The sequence below is a fragment of the Myxocyprinus asiaticus genome, chromosome 15 (assembly GCF_019703515.2).
Source record: "Myxocyprinus asiaticus isolate MX2 ecotype Aquarium Trade chromosome 15, UBuf_Myxa_2, whole genome shotgun sequence".
NCBI lineage: Eukaryota > Metazoa > Chordata > Actinopteri > Cypriniformes > Catostomidae > Myxocyprinus > Myxocyprinus asiaticus.
Window position 1 is genome coordinate 43058643 of NC_059358.1, and position 25604 is coordinate 43084246.

Below are 25604 nucleotides of genomic sequence, written 5' to 3' on the forward strand. Positions count from 1 at the left end.
GCCAGAGAGAAGAGAGAGAGACGCACGAAGTTGACTGTGTGTGTGCATATGCAATTTTATGCTGAAAAGCAGATCTTTGTGTGTGTAGAATAAAGACTCACATTGGATTGTTTATCCAGCTCCCGCTTCCTCCGTCAAAGAGAGTTTGTGATCTGTCACAATAAATAAACTTTGAAATTAATTTGTCTTATTCTGATAATATGTGTAATAGTGTTGCGTTGGTTAGAGTGACACACTCAAAGCTGAAAAGATTGGAAAAATATGAAAAATAGAAGAGAGGACTTACATTTGGTCTACACATGATGTTAGCAAATGGCTTGATGATGTCACTTCCTCTGTGTCATGTGACTCACTGTTTCTTCTCTTCCTCTGCCAAGCTAAATAGGTTTCGATAACAGGGTGCATGTTGTGGGACACAACTTCAGTGCATATTTACTATTATTTCAAATATGTTGATGATTAAACAAATTGTTTTAACAATTACAAGAGACATATGTCAACAAAATCATATCAAAAAAGTAGATTTAAAACTTATTTTAATTGTTATATTTGATATGCAAGTTGGTCATCAAGAAGGTGGGACAAGAGTAAAATGCCATTTTAGGGGGTGCTCGAGAGCTTGGTATTTTAAATAATATTTTGGAACCACTTTTTTTCAACAACTATATTACATATATTTACAAGTATAATTTACACAACAAGTGCATGTTTTAGTATATTGTACATGGATTATTTGACATTTCATGGGTGGGACAGAAAATGTCCTCCAATTCTGGAATGTCCCATAAATAATCTATGTCCTTTGATAATTATTTAGGTCAAATTTAATGCAAAATATGCAAGTTGTGCTCTGTGGCATGGCAGAAATTTGAGCAGCCTCCAGATGGCGATTGCACACCGGACGAGAAGTGCCACTCCAATTCGCGGCTAGGACACGGCACAGGTATCAAACACAGAGCATGTCGATACGGTGTAGGCAGTACACACAAAGGTTACCAAGATTTTTCCCCACTTCAAGAATGAACAACACTAGAGTAAATAGTAGAGTTTATTCAGAATGGTGACAAAAAACATCCAGTGAGCAGCAGTTCTGTGGACGGAAACGCCTTGTTGATGAGAGAGGTCAGAGGAGAATGGCCAGACTGGATCGAGCTGACAGAAAGGCTACGGTAACTCAGATAAACCATCTGTACAATTGTAGTGAGCAGAATAGCATCTCAGAATTCACAACATGTTGAACCTTGAGGCAGATGGGCTACAACAGCAGAAGACCACGTCCAGTTCCATTTCTGTCAGCCAAGAACAGAAAACTGAGGCTGCAGTGGTCCTACCATTTGTGTTCCTCAGCAGAAATCGAGATATGTCAGACCAGGCAATGTTTTTCCAATTGTCTCCCATCCAGTTTTGGTGAGCCTATGCCCACTGCAGCCTCAATTTCCTGTTCTAAGCTGACAGTAGTGGTACCCAGAGTGGTCTTCTGCTGCTGTAGTCCATCCGCCTCAGTGTTCGATGTGCTGTATGTTCAGTAATGCTTTTCTGCATAGAACTGTTGTAATGTGGTTATTTTGGTTACTGTCACCTTCCTGTCAGCTTGGACCAGTCTGGCCATTCTTCTCTGACCTCTGTCATTAACAAGCCAACAGAACTGCCACGCACTGGATGTTTTTTTATTTTGACACCATTCGGAATAAATTCTAGAGATCAGCAGTTACAGAAATACTCAAACCAGCCAGTCTGGCACCAATAATCATGACACACTCCAAATCACTGAGATCACATTTTTTCCCCATTCTGATGGTTGATGTGAACAATAACTGAAGCTCCTGACCCATAGCTACATGATTTTATACATTACACTGCAGTCACATGATTGGCTGATTAGATAATCACATGAATGATAGGTGTACAGGTGTAAGAAAGTGGTCATGAGTGTATAAGATGATATTATTGATCGTAGTCTGAAAACGATGATAGACAAAATGCACTGGCTTTGCATTTTACAAACACGCCCCAAAGCATGTTGAGCGAGTTTTTCATGCCAGTGGAAGCATAAACATCTCTGATTGGCCGTTGCATTCAAGCTCTCGACAGTCATGTCTGTGATTTCGAAAAATAAACATTGTTATTTTGTTATATTAATAACATATATGAAACACAATTACTTCACTACACGTAGTATGACATGTAGGTGAAATGTCCACTGTGTGGCCCTAAAAGTGAATTCAGTGTGCTCCCAAACAGTTGAGGTTTTTAAGATTAATGCTCTTTCGAGTTTTAAATCAACAAAACCGACCTCCCTACCCTAAACCTTAACCTAAACCTAACCGATAGTGTCATAAAAAGCAAATGTGCAAAGAAAAACTTAATTGCTGAAGCAACCACATAATTTTGTGACGCTTCTATGACCGTTTCAACTCTCATGTGGAGTGCAACGAGCCATATAAAAATAATTTTGCACAAATTTAGATATAGTAACATGTTTGTTTGAAACCAGGTTGGTTGGTATTTAAGCTCATTAGAAATTTGTCAGGTCTGCAAGATTTCCACAGTTATTTTGATGTCATCAGAGTTTGATGATGCAGTTGGTGGTGTGTTTTAACCAAACTTTGTTTGATTATGAGAAGGAGTAAAGACGTTTGTGGAGCGTGATGCTGTATTTTTGCTGACTAATGAAGTAAATCAATTTAATGTGGGTCTTTGTCCTTTTGTGAGTGAAAGAAGACAAAGAGGCGGCCACATGAAGTCTTAAGACGTCTGTGGGGTGTGAAAGAATGTAAATAGAGAATGTGAGAGCTTTGTAGAGATGAATGCTCTTGAGGGTGTAATTAGTAGCTCAGTGGGATTTTGGGACAATCACACAACCAGAGCTCCATTTGTGTGTGTGTGTGTTCACCAGATCCACTCTCTCAGACCACATCGGGCCAGCCGCCACTGTCAGGGTCAAAAGGGCAGGGGTCAGGGGTCAGGGGAGGGCATGCCTGCTACAGCTAATTATACAACTGCCTATATCTTCACATCAGACCACAGACAGAGCAAAGGGGATTATGGCAAATATGTAGGCAAGTTATGAGAACGCCCTGTAGAGATCCACCATGTTGTAAATTAAGAATGGAAAAAAGAGTTGCTTTATTACTGGAGCCTGTAAATGTAACAACCAGGAAATGTTCAGGTCATGGTGAACTACATAAAACAGTATCAGGTTAGGGGTGGGCTGATGACAAAAATCTTACAATATGAGTACTTTTGTATCAAAGTGTTACTAAAATAAATAAATAAAATTATATAATTAACTTTGTGAGAATGGTTATTTTGGATAATTCAGTGAATAAAATACTGGTTACTATTTACATTAGTATTCTCGCTGTTAAGGGTTTAGATCGAGTCTCTTTCACCTACGACTTTTAACGAAAGTAAAACCTTTCTTTGAGGAATTTTGAAAAAGTTATTCATGGCTTTATTTCGTCATGCTTAGATTACTGTAATTCCCTCTATATTGGAGTTAATCGATCATCTCTATCTGATTTTCAAATGGTCCAAAACACTGCAGCTAGACTTCTGAAGGGCAGACGTAAATGTGAACACTTCTCTCCAATTTTAGTTTCACCGCATTGGTTGCCGGTTAGATACAGAATTGATTTTAAAATCATATTATTTGTTTATTAATCATTAAACAACCAGGCGCCACCATATTGCCCACACAAGCCATCCAGATCTCTTAGATCTGGGGATCTCAGATTGCTCTCTGTTCCCATATTTCGAGCCATTGCCATAACTGACCCTAACCTCTGGAACAGCCAGCAGGTCCGCATCAGAACTGCACAATCTCTATCTCTAAATCTAGGCTTAAAACCTATCTATTCTCATTGGCTTTTAATCTACCCTGAATCCTTTGTTTTGGTGTGTTTGTTCTTTCTTTATCTCTTTTTTATTATTTCTTTGGTATTATTGTCCATTTTATCTGCTTTTCATATACCTGTTATTATACAGCGCTTTGGTCAACCTCGGTTGTTTTAAAATGTGCTTTATAAATAAATTCGATATTGACATAAATCAAGAATTGGGGCATTTTATGTTTTTGATTAATATAAGTATAAACAAGTGTATTTGTTAAGCATTTATAACATGTTAGTTAAAATGGTCACTATTTGGCAAGTATTGCATGAAAGCCACCCTTTTTGTTCATGTTGTTATAACTGCAGATCAGTGATTTAGAATGTATTTGTGAATGGCTTATTAATCATCAGTGAATCATCATTACAAACCCTTTATAAAGGGAACAGTAATGTAGAGTGTTACCAAACAAACTCATAAATCAAAGGTACTTCATCTCTCAAGTAAGTCTGGCATCAGTGTAAGAACACCGTCAAATTATGTGACACTTGAAGTAAAAACAAAAGACCCAAAACGGTTAAAGTAATATTATTGAACAAACTCTGTTTAATTTTAAGCTTTTGTAAGGTAGTTATGTATTGAATCCTATATTAATCCAGAAAGCAGCATCATTGTTTAGCAAAAATAAATAAGATGTGACATGTTTGGGTCATGGTTCTATTTTTTACACAGTTTTTTTTTTTTTTTTTTATGTAAAAAATGCAAAAATATTTCTACAAATGCAAACATAATAGAAAATTATCTACCAGCTGACACATTTCTACCGTTGCATGGTTTATACCATAATTCCACCCAGCCATATACTGTATATCCAGGGTTGGGAGGGTTACTTTTGAAATGTATTCCACAACAGATTGTATGTTGTAAAATGTAATTTGTATTCCATTAGATTACTCAAGGTCAGTAACATATTCTAAATACTTTGGATTACTTCTTCAGCACTAGTAGATTTTTTTCACTTATTTTGACTATAAAAACTCTGCCAGTACAGTAAGACAAAATATACATGTTAAAAATACATTCTCTGAAAAACCTAAATATCTTATGCAGTGTTGTTTCTAAACAAGAAATATCAAATTGATCTTGTTTTAAGGATTTGTAGATATTTTTACAGGAAAACAATACAAAATTATTATCAAGAATATGATTTTTGCCTTAATATCAAAGGTCTTTCTAGAAAAAAAGAAATTATGATCCAATGTAAATTTTCTTGATAAAAAAATATGATCGTGCCTGGTAACGTGCATGTAAAATGGCTAGAAATAGCATTTTAGCTTATTGTAAAGCTGACAATTTACACAAGGTTTATTTCTATTTCTTCTGCTCCAAACTTACTTCAAACTTACTTCTCTGTCTGCTCGTATGAATGTAAAACATCATAAGAAAGTGTTTCACTGCTGTTCAAATGCACTTTGGATCGCATCATTTATATGTATAAATGTTCCCTATCTGTCACTCACTCGACGTTGTGTTGATGTAGTGACACTAGGGGTCACTCTTGGGAGCCCGAGACACCTCTGGTCTTTGATAAAAGGCCAATGAAAATTGGCAAGTGGTATTTGCATGCCACTCCCCCGGATATACGGGTATAAAAGGAGCTGGTATGCAACCACTCATTCAGATTTTCTCTTCGGAGCCGAACGGTCATGCTCACTGAGCTGAATACTACTGTTCATTCACCTCTGCTGGATCTGACGGTGCATTTCAGTCGCTTCTCCCCCCTCTGCACTGGAGCACTGCAGAGAATGCCCCTGGGCGCTTCGGCAGAAATAAAAGAGTATATTTCTCTAAAAGAGTATATTTCTCTAAAAGAGCGGCACACACGGAACGTCTTTTTAAAGACGCGTTTTTCTAAAGATGCTTTTCCGATTGTGTGTTATTCCTGGTTGCGCTCGTTATCTCTCGCCTTCTGACGGTCACAATCACTGTCTTTTGTGTCTGGGCACTGCTCACGTGGAGACAGCGTTCGTGGATGGTCATGTTCTCATTGCGAGGACATGTCCATGGCAACATTGCGGTCGCGGCTCGCCTTCATAAGAAAGCAAGCCACCCCAGAGGCTCCCCACCTCTGTCCTTTTACCCACGGGTATGAGGACAGCGCGGCTAGCACTGGGGGCAATTTGGGGACCCCAATGGGACCGCCTCCGCCGGGTATCCCCCCGCGGACCTCCCATTTCCCAGCACGCTGGTCTGCCCCGATCGGGCTTCCGGATGAGTCCGCCGGCTCATCTCACAGCGAGTTCGACCTCTTATTCGGAGCCCGCGAAAGTGATGAGCTCTCGAGCGCAGCATCGGAGAGCGGGCTCGTCCAGTCGGAAGCCTCAGCTGGGCACCTCCCTTCAGGGACGATTGCCCAGTCACAGGCTGATGCGGAGATGACGACATGCTTTCCCGGGCAGCTGCGAGAGTCGGCTAGAGTGGAACTCACTGCTCATCCCTGAACCCTCGCAGCTCGGTGATTGGTTCCTGAGCTCGCGGCGCCGCTCAAAGCCACGCCCCGCCCCCGTTCCTTTCTTCCAGGAAGTGCATGAAGAGCTGACAAGGTCGCGGGAGGCACTTTTTACTGCCTGGTCCAGATCTTTTCAGCTTCCCTGCCCTCACTACCCTCGATGGTGGGGCAGCCAAGGGCTATTCGGCAATCCCCCGGTGGATAAAGGCGCTCGCGGTGCACCTATGCCCGCAGAGTGCCGCCACCGGGTGCCCAAAGCCCCCGTCCAAGCCCTGTAGGTTTACGTCGTCTCTGACGGTCAAGGCCTATGGTGCCGCTGGACAAGCCGCCTCCACCCTGCACGCCGTTAAGGGAGGTGGGCATTCGCATTCTCAACTATCTCGACGACTGGCTAATCCTAGCTCATTCTCGAGACATGTTGTGCGCACACAGGGACCTGGTGCTCTCACACCTCAGCCGACTAGGGCTTCGGGTCAACTGGGAAAAGAGCAAGCTCCTCCCGGTTCAGAGCATCTCTTTTCTCGGTTTGGAGTTGGACCCACTGAAATGGCTGGACCTTATATCAGCTCCTCAGCATAAAACCTGAATGAGTGGTTGCATACCAGCTCCTTTTATACCGTATGTCCGGGAGAGTGGCATGCAAATACCACTAGGCAATTTTAATTGGCCTTTTATCAGAGACCAGAGGTGTCTTGGGCTCCCAAGAGTGACCCCTAGTGTCACTACATCGACACAATGTCTCGTTCCCTCCATCAGGGAACGGAGGTTACACAAGTAACCATGATGTTTTCCATCTGAAAGGACTAAATATTAAATGAAACAAATGACAATAAAATGCAAAGTAATCTCTTCAGTAATTAAAATACTTTTTGAATGTAACTGTATTCTAATTACCAATGATTTAAATTCTAACTGTAGTGGAATACAGTTACTTATATTTTGTATTTTAAATACATATTTCCGTTACATGTATTTTGTTACTCCCCAACCCTGACTGTATGTCAGGATATTTGTGCTCCCTGAGGCATGTAACTACAGTGTATTTGGTGTGAAGGGGATGTGGTTAATATCAAGTAAAAGGGTCTGCTGCCCTCTGCCATATCTGTATAGTGCGTGTGTGTGTGTGTGTGTGTGTTTGTGTGTTTGTGTGTGTGTGTGTCTTGGCTTGCTCCTGAGTCAAATCCCAGTGATGTTTGGGGTGGGTCATCCTGACAGCATCAATCACTCTCAGACAAACTAACAGTCTGAATCGTAACATGTGTTCAGTGTTTAAGGTCAGCTGAGCTAACAGGAGCAAGGTATACTGTGTGTGGAATAGGCCCTGGTCTAACTCAAAGCCTGTAAAACTCTCCATTCGTGAACAATGACTGCAGTCCACTGGCATTTCCCTGCAAAGAAGAAAAGTGTTATGTTGTTGTGTCGAAGAATGTGCTTTAACAAATAATGAAGTCGGGACCGTCTGTCTTTAGATAGCTTGGTTAAATAGCTGCTATGAGCTGTACAGCTGAGCCCTCGCTGGAGAATATTTTATGTGTAGAGTAGCTGTTGGATACTTTGAAACTGCAGCATGCCAAGCTACAAGCTACCCATAATTTAAAGAAGATAAACTGTAGTCAATCAAAAAAAGTTTAAGTTATAAATATACATATAATTATATATAGTATATATATATATATATAATTTTTTGTAATATTTTTATTGTTAGTCTATTCATAAGAGAAAGGTTGAGGAATACTAAGCAGGTGGGGGCATAACAACAAATTTGGATGTAGTAAAGGTATGCATTTAAGGGTTAAAGTGACAGCACTGAACATGAACAAATACACTGGCACTGAATACATCTACTTCAAGCAAAAACTTTAGGCAAAAACAGTACAAAAACAAGGTCATAGTTTCAGTTCCATGGAAACATGCATACTGATAAAATGTATACCTTGATTATTTTTCTTTTAAATGAAAAGCTTTAAATAAAAGCACCAACTAAATGCATGAATCACTGATTCTTGAGATAAGGGACAAAACATGTTGTACATACAAACATCCTCTTTATTTTAAAAATCAAGAAATTCTTAAAAAAAAAAAAACAAAAAAAAAAAAAACTGGAAAAGTTAAATCTAAAGGAAACATGTATACTCATGGTATTCATTACTTATATTTTTTAATAATTTCATAAGATTGTTTATAATATAAATAATATAATACATATATCATATAATATCAAATGAAAGGTAGGGATCTGTAAGATAGAAAGCAATACATAAAGTCAACTTTAAATAAAACTTTCCATAAAAAACTTTTATTTGTATAAAGTTGTGTCCTCACTTTGCGTCAACTCCATCAGATTTTTTTTTATAATCCTGAATAAATCAGATAATGTCATGGTCAGCTATAACTCTGAGGACCCCTTTCCCGCTTCCTGCTCATGGTGGATGCAACAGTAGGACACGTGGTCTGGTAAGCTGAATTTTTTTACATTTTAAAAAATCAATGTTTCAATCTCTGAGATCACAGCTTCAATATGTCAAATCCATCATTCCATTGTGATCATTTCTGTTAGAATTGTGGAATAATCTAGGAATTTTAGGTTAGGTTATAGAGGCAGCTTCAACTGAGGAAAAAAAGGAAATGGCTCCAGAGAACAACACATGGTTCAAAGGGAAAAAGATTCAATTTGTCAACTCTGTCAGAATTTTCAGAACAGTGTGAAAACAGAAAGAAAAATGTAAAGAATGTATTTTATCACTTAACTCCTTTACTGAAACTATTTTTAGACAATTAAGGACTTTACACTTTTGATGATTTTTGTTTGTCTGACGGAGTTTACACAAATTGCAATAAGATGTAAGTTATGAAGTGAATAAATGTCAATTTTCAGAAAAAAAAAAAAAAGCATTTTTATAAAAACCTGTTCCCTTTAATGGTTTGTTAGCTGAGACCTTTGTCTACAAATATATCCATTTCAAATTAATGTAGTATTAAACAAATTAAAACTCAGATTTAAAATGTTTTGTCCCTTATCTCAAGAATCATTGAAATGTTTGTAATAAATATTTAGCTATAAAAAAAGTAAAAATGCTGAACAGGACTCGTATTTCATGAAAAGCAGTGAAGTATGTTGTCACTATTTTGTGTACTTTCTATTTTTTTGTTTTTATTAAACGTTATACTTCTGAAAAAAATTCAAATCTGAAATCAGCTAAAGACAAAGTTTTTACAAATGTTTACATCTGCTATTTCTGCTATCCCCATTATAATGTCAACATTTAAGAGTACACAAGCATATAGATGACCTCAAAGCAAACATATATGGTTGAAAAGCCACAAAACTCAATTTTCATGGGGTCTTTAAACAAAGTTTGCATCACTAGAACAAATGTACCTCATGAACTGAAAAGTGTGATTCACTGACATCCAATGACAAGATGTGCTAACTATCCCAATTTATACAAATCTTTTGCACTGAAGTTAGTCCCAGTAACTGGGAGAAATTCCAAGGTAATGTGCGACATGGCACACTGATGCCAGTGCATACAAGAAGTAGCCATTTTATTGCTTTGCTGATTTATTTTGGTCCAAGAGGGTCTGGGTGGATCTGATGTTGTAATGATTATCTTTGCACACAGATCCCCTGGGAATGTCATTGGGATCATGTTTTATTAGATTATTGAAAAGATCATACAAATAGATGTCACCAAGCATGTTGCTGTGCCTCTGTAGTTGCACAATATCCCTTGGGTCTGTTCAGCACTATAAAAACAAAGCAGTTTCCCTGTCCATGTTCTCGCAGTTATCTCTGATTCACACGGACTATGGAGCAAACAGCATTGTCAAAACAGATTATCTCTGTGCCATTGTTGAGCTTGATGAGTTAATAATTTAAAATATAGACTTTTTAGGCTGTCTGGGTCTGATAAAAAGCACTCTGCATCTGGTGGTATATCAGCCAATCTGAGAAATAATGCCAATTTAACCAGTGGTGTGGAGTAACTAAAATAAAATAGTGACATTACTAACTTAAATTTTAGTGTGTAATTTCTTCACCACTAGAGTCAGTAAGTGGAACTGCAGAAATAATCTGTTTTTAAACAGATGCGATAAAACTCCTTGTGTCTTCTATTAGTTGTATGAACAGATAATCTCACCCCAAATTCTAATGTCGTTTGTCGAGCCAAAGTTGCTGTGTTGGGCTGCTGAGGAATGTTTGGCAACATTTTACATTAATGTTCACTTTGTTAAGGGGTTATAAGGGGGTTTATTAATGACTAATATGCATCAAATACATTACAAATCATTGATATGCATTATAACAACAACATGAATAAAAATAGAGGGTGTTTCTCAATGCTGAGAACGTGATAAACGGACTTGCATTCTTGTGAATATCAGTCTTGCCTAGCTAGCTTTCATGATCACACAGGAAATCTGCAAGTTGTTTCCGTGAGTTCCAGAACTACATTATGCTGGCTCACTGACAAGCACCATCTCCTATCATACATTTTTGCATCATCTCCAGCAAGTTTACCTTCCACTGTGACGTGACTGGAGGTGCGTTGCGCCAGCAGTGTGGGAGACCTGGTTTCGGATATCAAGTTGGAACCAGGAAGTAATATCCAAAGGTTGCATTTTTCCCTCTAACATTACATTTTTACTCCATTGATGGTTATGTTTAGGTTTGGGGTTTGGGTTGTGCGGGGTGCAGTTTATAAAGCTGCCTGTATTACTGCTTGTACAGCTGAAAAACAGCTCGCTTCACAACACACTTTGGAGCCCCTCCTTGGACATTTCACCCAGAAAAAGGAGCTCAACTGAGCCCATATGCCAACAACACTTACCCCTTTGGCCAAAATACTTTGGCAGTGTTCGAATTTCTGTAAGCACAGACCTATTGTAGCTATAGAAAAGTCAACCTACAGTTTTACAATTTCACTGTGAGATCAGTCTGTGTAGGACATGTGCTGCGATATGTTGATTCAGCAACCTCATATGTATTTTTGTTTTGCTATTGTTGTTGTTTTTTGGAGGTGGATTAAGTCCACAAGAACATAAGAGCACATACGAACACACCTTGAGAAACATACATTGACATTCATGCAATAGTGAGCCATTTTACCTTACAGGTATTAACTACTTAATAACTCTTATTCAACGTTAGTAACCTATAAAAATGTAATTTAAGGTAAAGTGGACACCTATGAACCACTTATTAATGAATTGGCAACAATAGAAATCCATGTACATAAAATTTAGTACAGTTTATTGGTCATCATGCTTTATTAAATAATATATGCATAAAGTACATTTATTAAGCATTTATTAGATTAAAGAGAAAATACTAGCTATTTGGCAAGTAATGCATGAAAGTTTCACTTTTTATTAATGTTGTAATAACAGTATATCAATGATTTATTAAGCATTTGTAATGGCTTATTAGTTATTAATGAACTTTTTATAAGCCCTTAACAAAGGGAACATTAATGTACTGAATGTTCTGATATAACGCCACAGAACGACATTATGCTAATGTTCTCAAATTAACTTTAGGTTTATAAAATTAACTATAGGTCCTTGTAACTTTGTTCAAAACCTAGTAGCTTGCCTCATAGCTATATATATATATATATATATATATATACACACACACACACACACACACACACACACACACACACTGGCAGCCAAAAGTTTGGAATAATGTACAGATTTTGATTTTACGGAAAGAAATGTATACTTTAATTGACTAAAGTGGCTTTCAACTGATCACAAAGTATAGTCAGGACATTACTGATGTAAAAAACAGCACCATCACTATCTGAAATATGTCTTTTTTTATCAAATCTAGACAGGCCCCATTTCCAGCAGTGACCACTCTAACACCTTATCCTTGACTAATCATGCTAAATTGCTAATTTGGTACTAAAAAATCACTTGCCATTATATCAAACAGTTGAAAGCTATTTGGTTCGTTAAATTAAACTTAACATTGTCTTTGTGTTTGTTTTTGTGTTGCCACAGTATGCAATAGACTGGCATGTCTTAAGGTCAATATTAGGTCAAAAATGGCAAAAAAAGAAACAGCTTTCTCTAGAAACTCGTCAGTCAATCATTGTTTTGAGGAATGAAGGCTATACAATGCTTGAAATTGCCAAAAAACTGAGGATTTCATACAAAGGTGTACACTACAGTCTTCAAAGACAAAGGACAACTGGCTCTAACAATGACAGAATGAGATGTGGAAGGCCAGATGTACAACTAAACAAGAGGATAAGTACATCAGAGTCTCTAGTTTGAGAAATAGACGCCTCACATGTCCTCAGCTGACAGCTTCATTGAATTCTACCCGCTCAACACCAGTTTCATGTACAACAGTAAAGAGAAGACTCAGGGGTGCAGGCCTTATGGGAAGAATTGCAAAGACTTTTGAAACAGAAAAACAAAAAGAAATGGTTAGAGTGGGCAAAGAAACACAGACATTGGACAACAGATAATTGGAAAAGAGTGTTATGGATCTTAACCCCATTGAGCTTTTGTGGGATCAGCTAGACTGTAAGGTGCGTGAGAAATGCCCATCAAGACACATCTTGCCACATCTATGGCAAGTGCTACAGGAAGTGTGGGGTGAAATGTCACCTGAGTATCTGGACAAACTGACAGCTAGAATGCCAAGGATCTGCAAAGCTGTCATTGCTGCACGTGGAGGATTTTTTGATGAGAATTCTTTGAAGTAGTATATGAAGTTCTGAGCATTTTTTTCAAATTGTAATAGTAATTTTTCACATTATTAATGTCCTGACTATACATTGTGATCAGCTGAATGCCATTTTGGTGAATGAAAGTACCAATTTCTTTCTGTTCATTATTCCAAACTTTTGCCGCCAGTGTATATATACAATTGAAGTCAGAAGTTTACATACACTTAGGTTGAAGTAATTAAATCTAATTTTTAACCACTCCGCAGATTTCATATTAGCAAACTATAGTTATGGCAAGTCATTTAGGACATCTACTTTGTGCATGACACATGTAATTTTTCCAACAATTGTTTACAGGCAGATTGTCACAATTCCAGTGGGTTAAAAGTTTACATACACTTAAGTTAACCCTTTAAGCCCAAAATTCTGAAAATTCCATTCTGTGCCAGAATATGATATTCATATCCATATTCATATTACATTCATATTCATATAATATCACACAACTGTTTATACCATATTGAAGAGAAGAACTAGGGCTTTCAAATGATATAAATATATGTATGATTATTTAAGGCTAATCATCCTTTATCGATAAGATTTCACACAGCAATTTTTACAAAAATCTTCTCCAGCCACCATACTTCATCAGACAACTGCATTATCAACCATTTTAATTACAAGCTAGAGGGAAATTTAGAGTGTATAAAATATACAGGTGCATCTCAGTAAATTAGAATGTCGTGGAAAAGTTCATTTATTTCAGTAATTCAACTCAAATTGTGAAACTCGTGTATTAAATAAATTCAATGCACACAGACTGAAGTAGTTTAAGTCTTTGGTTCTTTTAATTGTGATGATTTTGGCTCACATTTAACAAAAACCCACCAATTCACTATCTCAAAAAATTAGAATACATCATAAGACCAATAAAAAAAACATTTTTAGTGAATTGTTGGCCTTCTGGAAAGTATGTTCATTTACTGTATATGTACTCAACACTTGGTAGGGGCTCCCTTTGCTTTAATTACTGCCTCAATTCGGCATGGCATTGAGGTGATCAGTTTGTGGCACTGCTGAGGTGGTATGGAAGCCCAGGTTTCTTTGACAGTGGCCTTCAGCTCATTTGCATTTTTTGGTCTCTTGTTTCTCATTTTCCTCTTGACAATACCCCATAGATTCTCTATGGGGTTCAGGTCTGGTGAGTTTGCTGGCCAGTCAAGCACACCAACACCATGGTCATTTAACCAACTTTTGGTGCTTTTGGCAGTGTGGGCAGGTGCCAAATCCTGCTGGAAAATGAAATCAGCATCTTTAAAAAGCTGGTCAGCAGAAGGAAGCATGAAGTGCTCCAAAATTTCTTGGTAAATGGGTGCAGTGACTTTGGTTTTCAAAAAACACAATGGACCAACACCAGCAGATGACATTGCACCCCAAATCATCACAGACTGTGGAAACTTAACACTGGACTTCAAGCAACTTGGGCTATGAGCTTCTCCAACCTTCCTCCAGACTCTAGGACCTTGGTTTCCAAATGAAATACAAAACTTGCTCTCATCTGAAAAGAGGACTTTGGACCACTGGGCAACAGTCCAGTTCTTCTTCTCCTTAGCCCAGGTAAGACGCCTCTGACGTTGTCTGTGGTTCAGGAGTGGCTTAACAAGAGGAATACGACATCTGTAGCCAAATTTCTTGACACATCTGTGTGTGGTGGCTCTTGATGCCTTGACCCCAGCCTCAGTCCATTCCTTGTGAAGTTCACCCAAATTCTTGAATCGATTTTGCTTGACAATCCTCATAAGGCTGCGGTTCTCTCGGTTGGTTGTGCATCTTTTTCTTCCACACTTTTTCCTTCCACTCAACTTTCTGTTAACATGCTTGGATACAGCACTCTGTGAACAGCCAGCTTCTTTGGCAATGAATGTTTGTGGCTTACCCTCCTTGTAAAGGGTGTCAATGATTGTCTTCTGGACAACTGTCAGATCAGCAGTCTTCCCCATGATTGTGTAGCCTAGTGAACCAAACTGAGAGACCATTTTGAAGGCTCCGGAAACCTTTGCAGGTGTTTTGAGTTGATTAGCTGATTGGCATGTCACCATATTCTAATTTTTTGAGATTGAATTGGTGGGTTTTTGTTAAATGTGAGCCAAAATCAACAAAATTAAAAGAACCAAAGACTTAAACTACTTCAGTCTGTGTGCATTTAATTTATTTAATACACGAGTTTCACAATTTGAGCTGAATTACTGAAATAAATGAACTTTTCCACGACATTCTAATTTATTGAGATGCACCTGTACATAATTACAAAACAGCTTTATTGCCAAGTATGCTTACACATACAAGGAATTTGTCTTGGTGACAGGAGCTTCCAGTGTACAACAATACAAAAACAGCAGCAAGACATAAATAATAATAATAAAAGATAAAAATAAAACTAATTATACACATACGTACAGACACACACATACATACATACACACATACACATGGGTAGTGCAAATCTAATACAATCTGTTATCTGTTATGTACAGTGCAAATACAAATCTGTTATGTACAGTGCAAATGTTTTTTTTTTTTTTTTTTTTTTTCAGAGGAATGAAATGGCAGAAGAGGTTGGATGTGTTGGATAAATATAAGAAAGACTAAACTGTGTATTGCACATAGTTATTGCTCAATGGGGCAGTTTAACTGTTCATGAGATGGATAGCCTGAGGGAAAAAACTGTTTCTGTGCCTGACGGTTCTGGTGCTCAGAGCTCTGAAGCGTCGGCCAGAAGGTATATATATAATCTATAAATATAATATATAATCTACTGTTTAAACGTTATGACCATTCTAGTGATTAGTGGGAAAATGGAATAAAACATTTAGAATGTTAAGATACATTTCACATGACCACTCCTCAAATACTCCTTTTGAGCACCTGTAATAATAAATTGAGATTGCATCTGAAATTGAAGGACACAAACACTGAAATATACATTTTATGTGTTCAATAAAACACACACTTTATTTAATTTGAACATTAGAATTACACATGAATTGCACAGCAAAACATACATAATCAAACTTTCGAACTATCTACAGTAAATACATTCTTAATAAAGAGTGCAGGAACATAATATATATAAATTCATAAATACTCAACAACTGCGATACCTGTGGAGAGAAGAGAGGGAGAAAAGAGGGGAAGGGGAGGACGACAACACCAGTAAACACAGCCCAACCTAGGCCTCTTCGCGAATCTGGTCACACTCAGCTGAGTGCCAAGACTGAAAACAGATCCTATCGCGAACGAAGCAAAGTCTTTTGCCATTACATTCCGGCACGCAACAAGCTATTTTAGTTTTAATTTCAGTCCTACTTTTCTGATAGCATAGCCAACATCTCTTAGAGGACTCTTCAAATTTAGGGACATGGGCTGTGTGGAGTGATGACGAAGGAGGGACTACAGGCTTTAGTTTATGCAAAGGGAAACTTGTGTGAATATCAATACCTCCCAGCTGACGAGCCAGGTTTTCTCTGAAATCTATCTGGGTTAAGTTCACCGGTCTACACTCATCCCCTGGTGCCGCTTGAATGTGTTGTCATTCCTCAAACAATATGAAAATGTTGATGACGGCAATGTCTATGAAGTAGAAAAAAAAGAGTCTTCCACCACTTCTGAGTTTTTTTGTAGGACGTTGTAAGATTTTACCTTTTGGTCCGACGTATCAACACCACTCATGTTTTTGTATAATCGCTGATGACAGTGGGCTGGAGGGGTACTTTTTTTATCCAGTCGCCATCATTTTTTACAAACCTAGTCATTTCGGTTGAGCCATTCACATTGTGGAAATTGGAGAGGCATGTAACTGCATGCGTGTCCTTCCACTGAATTACAAGTATATTCCCCTCAATCCTACACCACCTCATATCCTCACGAGTCTTGCGTTCCCATCTTTTGATGTCTTTAAATTCTGCAGGAAACAGTTTATGATTCACCCTGCATGTCCCACAGGCATTAATTCCCATTAATGAGCTGGGGACATGTAAATGTCGTCAAACCAAACATTGTAGCCCTGGTCTTTGAATGGCTGCAGTAACGATTCAACTACTTTGGTGGCCACGTCAGTGACACGCCCATCATAACTACCTGTGTAAACATTAAACTCGAGAGTATACCCCGAGTCTGATGTTGCAATTACCCTTCATTTACAACCCCAACGAGTAGGCTTGCCCTTCATGTATTGTTTAAATCCTGACCGAGCTTTAGACATGACCATACATTCATCTATTGCGAGATTTTGGTTTGGCTGAAAGAGCTGCTGGCATTTTTGTTTAAGGTGGTCCATAAGATAACGCAACTTCCTAAGGCGAACCTGACTATCCTCTGTGGTAGGGTCTACAACATGTAGAGCTGCTAAAAGAGCCTTGTAGCGGTCACGCAACATAAATCCCCTCGTCCACGAGCCCTGAAGTTACTTGGTTCCCCAATAACGATGGGAATCAGGGAGAATTGAAAACCCCATATAAATGAGCAACCCAAGAAATTTGTCAAATTCATCGGGGGTCACCTCCATCCAAGGTCTTTGGTAGCTGTAATATGATGTACAGTTTATGACAAGCTCCCACCCCTGATGGTTTGTAAAACTGCATATCTCAGCAACTACAGCCTGAGTAAAAAACAGCATGAAAAAGTCAATTTCTCGCAACATCACATTGGAGATTGACCACACAGCCTGACACACGCTACCTAAGTCAATATCGAATGGACGGCTAGGCTTAAATGGGAGAGGTTTTGGTGCCTGTGAATCGATGTCAGAGTACGAGGGATAAGAAACAGTGTCAGGGAAGCGTTTACACTTTCTAGCTGACTTGGGACCTGTGCAAGAATGGCTAGCCATACCCAAAATAATAAGATTAACAGTTTTAGTGTCACTGTAAGTATCAGTCATATGAGAAACAGAAACAAACAATACATACACATTCATATATACCCATTTGATGGTCTTGGCTGGGGATCAGGTTCCATCTCACCCTCCATCTCCTCGTGGTCCAGGTCTTCCTTCAGTAGTTCCTGGTCCAGAAGATCTTCCTCCTTTGTGCTCATGTCCTCCTCTGCTATGAACCTAAGCTCATCAGCAGTCAGCTGCCTCCTCCTCTTGAGGGTGCTGAGCAGGGAGACATAGTCTCTATCCATATCTACAACAGAAAAAAAGTACACAATTGGTAGCCAGCAGTGTGTTCTTCGCAAATCTGTACACTGAATAGTTACCAAAGGCTTGCAGACTAACCAGAATGTCCAACTGCAGACAGCCCTCTCACACTTTCCTTGTGAACAGGAAGCTACACACAATCTAAAATCATGTTTGTGTGATGTATGGGTAAGGCTATCTGCTAAATTATAGAAAGATACACTCACAGAAATGTTTAAGCATATTTGTAAGATTTATGTTATTTAATTGCATATAAAATTTCCATTCATTTGCATTACATAGTTTTAATACAAACAATAATTTTTAATTTTTTTTATTACAAGGGAAAATCAACAAGCTAGATAACTTAACTAGCAGGCCAGTTTCCAGGCAGGTCTGAACAGCGTCAAAAAAAAAGAAAAGGTCTGAACAGCATCTGCTCTCTGCCTCACATTACTTCAGGCGGATTGTTCATAAGCTACAAAACTGGCCAAAAAGGTTATTGATATTTAGCTAAAAATTTACATAGTATTGCTAGCTAATGTTTATTTAGCAAGTTTCACAGAAATTTGCTTAAAAATTAAGGCTAGCTGCCTGTCCGATGAATGCCGACGGTCATGTCATTTTTTCCCAGAAATAACTAGCGCTACTCCTACAAATAAATGCTTCGTAACTAAAATGTTTTGACTTTCAATAGGCAATATTGACAACACATGTTAAATAACTTGTCTTACCACGAAAGATTGCCTTTGAAGCAGTAAGTCCAACACTGGAGGTAATCTCCCGGCGTATCCTCTCTGGCTCCGCTCAGGCAAATGGAGGATGACGCTGATGACGATACATTTATTATTCATGCCCAGTAATCCCTTAACCAATCATATGTGCTTTTAGCTTATATTGTCATGAGTATTTTACAGTTTTCTGAAATAAATTTGGGGATTGGACGGCGAAGATATTGAGACAGGAACCATGGGAATAATTGTTCCCAAATTTGAACGCTCCGGCTGGAAAGGGTTAACTGTGCCTTTAAGGAGCTTGGAAAATTCCAGAAAATGATGTCAAGCCTTTAGGCAATTAGCCAATTAGCTTCTGTTAATCTAATTTGATAATTGTAGTCAATTGGAGGTGTACCTGTGGATGTATTTTAAGGCCTACTCTCAAACTCAGTGCCTCTTTGCTTTTGGAATGCCCAGTTCCCAATGCACTCTAAGTCCTCGTGGTGGCGTAGTGACTTGCCTCAATCCATGTGGCAGAGGACAAATCTCAGTTGCCTCCATGTCTGAGACCGTCAATACGCATATCTTATCATGTGGCTTGTTTAGCGCATTACCGTGGCATCCACGCACAACTCATCACGTGCCCCACCGAGAGCGAGAACCACATTATAGCAACCATGAGGAGGTTACACCATGTGACTCTACCCACCCTTGCAACCGGACCAGTTTAGGTGCTTAGGAGACCTGGCTCTATGTATGTATGTATGTATAAATATATAATAATATATATTTTTTTTTTATTCAAAAGAGCAGCTGGAAAATGTAGCTACAAGCTAATCATTAATGTAGGAAGCTTCCCCAACACTGAACTAAACACACCCTTCCATATACTTACTGCCTTCTAAACACACACACAAACACACACATGCTGGTGCGGCTATCCTTATGAGGACAAAATTATTTTTATACTGAAAAACTATAGATTCTATCCCCTACCCCTAAACCTAACCCTCACAAAAAATGTTCTGAATTTTTACATTTTCAATAAAACATCATTTAGTATGTTTTTTTAAGTGATTTGAATTATGGGGACACTAGAAATGTCCTCATAAACCACATTTATAGCATAATACCCTTGTAATTACCAGTTTGTAACCTAAAAAAATGTCCTCGTAAACCACCCAAACCCGCCCACACACACACACAAGTTCTACATATTGCATAATTGCACAGCAGTTCCTGATTAGCGTGTGCGACGTAGGAGCTGACGTGAGTCACAGCTGGGGGAATACACACTTTCCCTGCTGTCCGCCTGCCAAGTTGGGTTCCCCCCTAAAGTGGGCCTTCAGCCAGTAATGGAGCACCACAACAGCATCTGGTATTAGTGTGGCGCCTGACTAGGAGAGTGGTCCTGTACTCATTCAAAACCCATAACCTCTTTCTCACTTCCTGTCTACAAAATAGCTTTGGGAAATGATTCAGGCCTCATCGGCTCACACACACACTTGTCTTCACGCTTACTCTCCTATTAGTATTCTGACACATTAAAAAAATAGTTCACACCAAAATGACATTTCAGTCATTATTTAGTCATCCTTGTGTTGTTCCAAACCTGCATTTTTATTTGTATCTTTTTACATAAAAGGAGGATTTGCCTTGAGAAACTTGCAGATGGCAGAGGGGAGAAAGTAAATGGCACATGCACACCATCTGCTCGTTTCCTCTGACCCAGTGCCTCAGGCTGCTGTAGAGTTCTGTTTTCAACACAGATATCAGTATAAACATCTCAGGGGTTAATTGAAGGCTACAAGAGTAGGGTTCACCTCTTCACATCCATCAACAAATCATTTTGAATGTAGGGGGTATGATCTGAGTTTCATATTCCCTTGCTGTTCCGAGATTCATTAATCAGCTAACTTGGAGAAACACTGACTTGTTCATGTACTCGCACTACACAGAAATGAAGAAAATTCTGCATGGGGCTCTCTATGATACATAATAAGCAAGTGAAAGTGAAATATTATGCAATCTGAATCTTCAGTTGAGAATTTTTTTTTGTATAATGACCTCTCCAGGATACAAGTTCCTGTCCAACATGTCAGGTTTTAATTATTTTGTACTAATGACCTATAGCCTATATATTATAGGGCTGTGATTATAGGGCTGTTGATTTAACGCATTCATTTGTTTAATTTTAACGCTGTTAAACATGCCTCCTGACCCGTATATAAATTCTGTAATAAAAGGATGTCTTTTCCTACCATCGGAGCAATTTAAGCTTGAAGTATGTATACTTTTGCTTCAATGTTTTTACAAGCCTCATCAGTTGAGGTCAGTCAGTGTGCCTCAGTGAATCTAATTGCCACAGAATGCTAGCCGCTTACACATGATGCATTCTTGACAGCTGGATGAAATACAACAGAATGCATGGATTTTGGTAAGATGTATCAAAATCGTCCGTCTGACGCTTGTCAGTAGCGATTTCTCAGAGTAGGCAACGGAGGCAGTGCCTCCTCAAAAAATCAAGTGAAAAAAAACAACTGTACATAACTAAAATAATAAAATATTACGAAATGTGAATTCAAATAAGGTGAATAGCAGTCATCTTTATGACAAATTAATTTCAGTTAGGAAACTCTGTGGCGCAGGCTGATAGGTCACCCTGGCACACCTTGCTACGTTAACCAATCAGAACCCCCTTTTTTCCTCATCAAATTATATATAAACTCAAACTCAGCCTCGGTGTAAGTTTTGTACGCTGGTTTTGCATAAATGATGGCAGCTTCAGAGCAGATTTAAACTTGTCATATAAGCATATTTGATTTTATTTTTCTAAGCATAAGGGCCATCTCAGTTGTTGCAACGTAACTAATGTATAAATGCATGCATGCCCACTGAATTGCATTAATCTGTTTGAAAATTTACCTGAATATATTTTGATCAGTGGTTCTCCACCCTTTGATTTCAAGGCCCCCCACTGTCAGAGAAAATATTTAAAGGCCTTCTATGTAGGGTATTATATCATTATAAGATATTTCCTCTATTTCTACTGTAATAATGACTAAGCCTGTTTTCAAGTTATAATGAAAGAAACTACTATCGACAATAGGTTAAAATGATTAATCATTATAATTTGTACTCCAGAATGTCTAGAACTGTATACTCTTCATTAACCTAAGATGTTGAAGGGAGTATTCATTTTAGCATTTTCAGTAAGTTTTATAATGTAATAAATATTTAAATAATAATAATCTTCCTATCTAAATAATTTTAAAGATCTGGAGGCCACTGGAAGTGTGCCGAGGCCCCTTAGTGGGTCCCCACCCCCTGATGAGAACCACTGTTTTAGATGCAGCTTCTATTCCACCTTTTCAGGGTCGGTCTAGAGTCTTCCCTCACAGAAACCATTGCTGCTAGGCATCTTCCAGAGACATACTGTTCGGACCCTCTGACGGTAATATCAGACCAACTATTATGGAAGCTTCCTTCCACAGATGGTTTCAAATTCACAAATTCATACCAATATCCAACAAGGTCTGAGGCTGTATTGCATGATCATACCTACTGTTCAGTATAAGATATTAAATAGAAGAATATTCCCTCTGTGGCTTACACTTCTTAATTAATTGTCAGTGGTGTCCAATCATAATTCATTATGCTTGTCATCTACTCAGCCTGCTGAGCACAATGTGCTGTTCAGGTGCTGCAACTGTGGCATCTTAAGGCCGAACAACTACAATGGTGGCCAAAAGTTTGGAATAATGTACAGATTTTGCTCTAATGGAAAGAAATTGGTACTTTTATTCACCAAAGTGGCATTCAACTGATCACAATGTATAGTCAGGACATTAATAATGTGAAAAATTACTATTACAATTTTGGAAAAAAAAAAAAAAAAAAATTAAACTACTTCAAAGTGTTCTCATCAAAAAATCCTCCACGTGCAGCAATGACAGCTTTGCAGATCCTTGGCATTCTAGCTGTCAGTTTGTCCAGATACTCAGGTTACATTTCACCCCACACTTCCTGTAGCACTTGCCATAGATGTGGCTGTCTTGTCAGGCACTTCTCACACACCTTACAGTCTAGCTGATCCCACAAAAGCTCAATGGGATTAAGTTCCATTACACTCTTTTCCAGTTATCTGTTGTCCAATGTCTGTGTTTCTGTTTCAAAAGTGGCTTTTTCTTTGCAATTCTTCCCATAAGGCCTGCACCACTGAGTCTTCTCTTTACTGTTGTACATGAAACTGGTGTTGAGCGGGTAGAATTCAATGAAGCTGTCAGCTGAGGACATGTGAGGCGTCTATTTCTCAAACTAGTGACTCTGATGTACTTATCCTCTTGTTTAGTTGTACATCTGGCCTTCCACATCTCATTCTGTCCTTGTTGGAGCCAGTTGTCCTTTGTCTTTTGAAGACTGTAGTGTACACCTTTGTATGAAATCTTCAGTTTTTTGTCAATTTCAAGCATTGCATAGCCTTCATTCCTCAAAACAATGATTAACTGACGAGTTTCTAGAGAAAGCTGTTTTTCTTTTTTTTTTTTTTGGCCATTTTTGACCTAATATTGACCTTAAGACATGCCAGTCTATTGCATACTGTGAACTCAAAAACAAACACAAAGACAATGTTAAGCTTCATTTAACGAACCAAATAGCTTTCAACTGTGTTTGATATAATGGCAAGTGATTTTCTAAAACCAAATTAGCAATTTAGCATGATTACTCAAGGATAAGGTGTTGGAGTGATGGCTGTTGGAAATGGGGCCTGTCTAGATTTGATCAAAAATGACTTTTTTCAAATAGTGATGATTCTATTTTTTACATCAGTAATGTCCTGACTATACTTTGTGATCAGTTGAATGCCACTTTGGTGAATTAAAGTACCAATTTCCTTCCGAAACAGCAAAATCTGTACATTATTCCAAACTTTTGGCCGCCAGTGTATATATAGACTTTGATGTTGGCTTGACTAAGCATTGTCTGAAAGTTGAAAATAGTTTTAAAATTTATATTTGTAGTCAGAAAAAAAGTCAGATAATCAGAAAGAAATTCAGATAGATGATTAGATAGACAGACAAAAATTCAGACAGGCAAACAGTGCATTACAAATAGGTTGCTAAGGTCGGCTGTGTGGTTGCTAGGTCATTGCTAAGGTCGGCTGTGTGGTTGCTAGGTCATTGCTAAGGTCTTCTGGCTGGTTTCTAGGTGTTAATAAATAAATAAATGGATTGATTTGCTTTGAAATTATGTAATTATGTGAGAAGTAATAAATCGCTAAACAGCTGAAATCCACCGTAGGGTTCTGTTGGTATGTGTTAATTTAGGAAATAATGACAGTCTGACTGCTCAAAATCCATCTTATTACAAGACTACTTACCAATGAATAAATAAATGGACATGAAACAATTATATGAGTTGAAATAATTTTATTAGCTTACTTATGGAGATTGCATAGTGATCCGAGAACAGGAAAGATGACTTGCAATATCCGGATGAGCGGTCTGATATGTCTTAATACCTGGATGTGTGATTGTTCCTCAGAGATATCAGAGTGCTAGATGCTGCCATTAACCAATCAGAATCCAGTATTCCCATCTGGCATGTAATAAATCACGTTAGTCAACCTCAGTCCAACATTTATATCTCAAATAACGTACATATTCACACAACATGGGGTGAAGGTAAAGCATTCAACTCATATGTAAGGTGTTGTCTTCAAAGAAGTTTCCCCAGTTGCCGCATTCATCATTAATTAATACTGTTTTGTCTGGCCAGCATCGCGGTCAGGAAACTCCATTCATTCCACCACTTAGGGCAAGCCATGACCTCTGAATGCATGAAGTATCCAACATTCCACACTCTGTTTGTTTGGTTGCCAAAGTACATCATCCAGGAACTCACAATACTTTTCATTGCATTTTCAGTGTGAACATACTACCCACACAAAAAAATAGTGTAGAATAGTGTAGAAGTATGCGATTTTGGATGCAGCTTAGGTATGATTAACACTTCTCATATAACAAAATATAAGTCAAATAGTGAAGTTAATCAGCATAGTTTTTTGTTGTATTAAGTATTAGTTGATTCCCAAGAAAATTGTAAACACTGTGGTTTTGTGGTGCTGTCAAAAAATGTTTGGTTGGTTTGAGTATCCTGACTGGCCCTACACAGCAACATTGGTTCAACTAGTGACTTGAGTTTGAGACGGTACTATTTGTTTGTCCGACAGGGGGAGTATTAAGGAAACCTGATGAAAACAGTTATTATGTTTGGAATTCTGTTAGAAGACCTTATTGCAGCAGAAATTACAAGTTTAATATTTAATTTACGTTTATTGTCACACAAGGAGAGGTTTTTCCACAGGGGTGTTTCCCAGAAGAATCTTCCAAAGGTGTGTCTTGAAATTTCTGCACTTGAGAAATCAAAAGCAAGCTGTTGAGGAGTGAGTTGTTCTAAGCTAGTCATGATATAACCTGGGCCTAAACAAGAAGGTGCAAGTCAAGAAGAGGCCTAATTTTTCTTGTATTATTAAGCTGAAATGACAGGACAGATGACGCAATGCCCAGCTCGGGACTCGAGTCTGAAGCCAGTGCTGAAGCGGTCTCATATGCATCAACCCGAGCGGTGTGGCAACCGCAGAGGATGCCATTTGCCCCAGGAGCCTCTGAAAAAGTTTC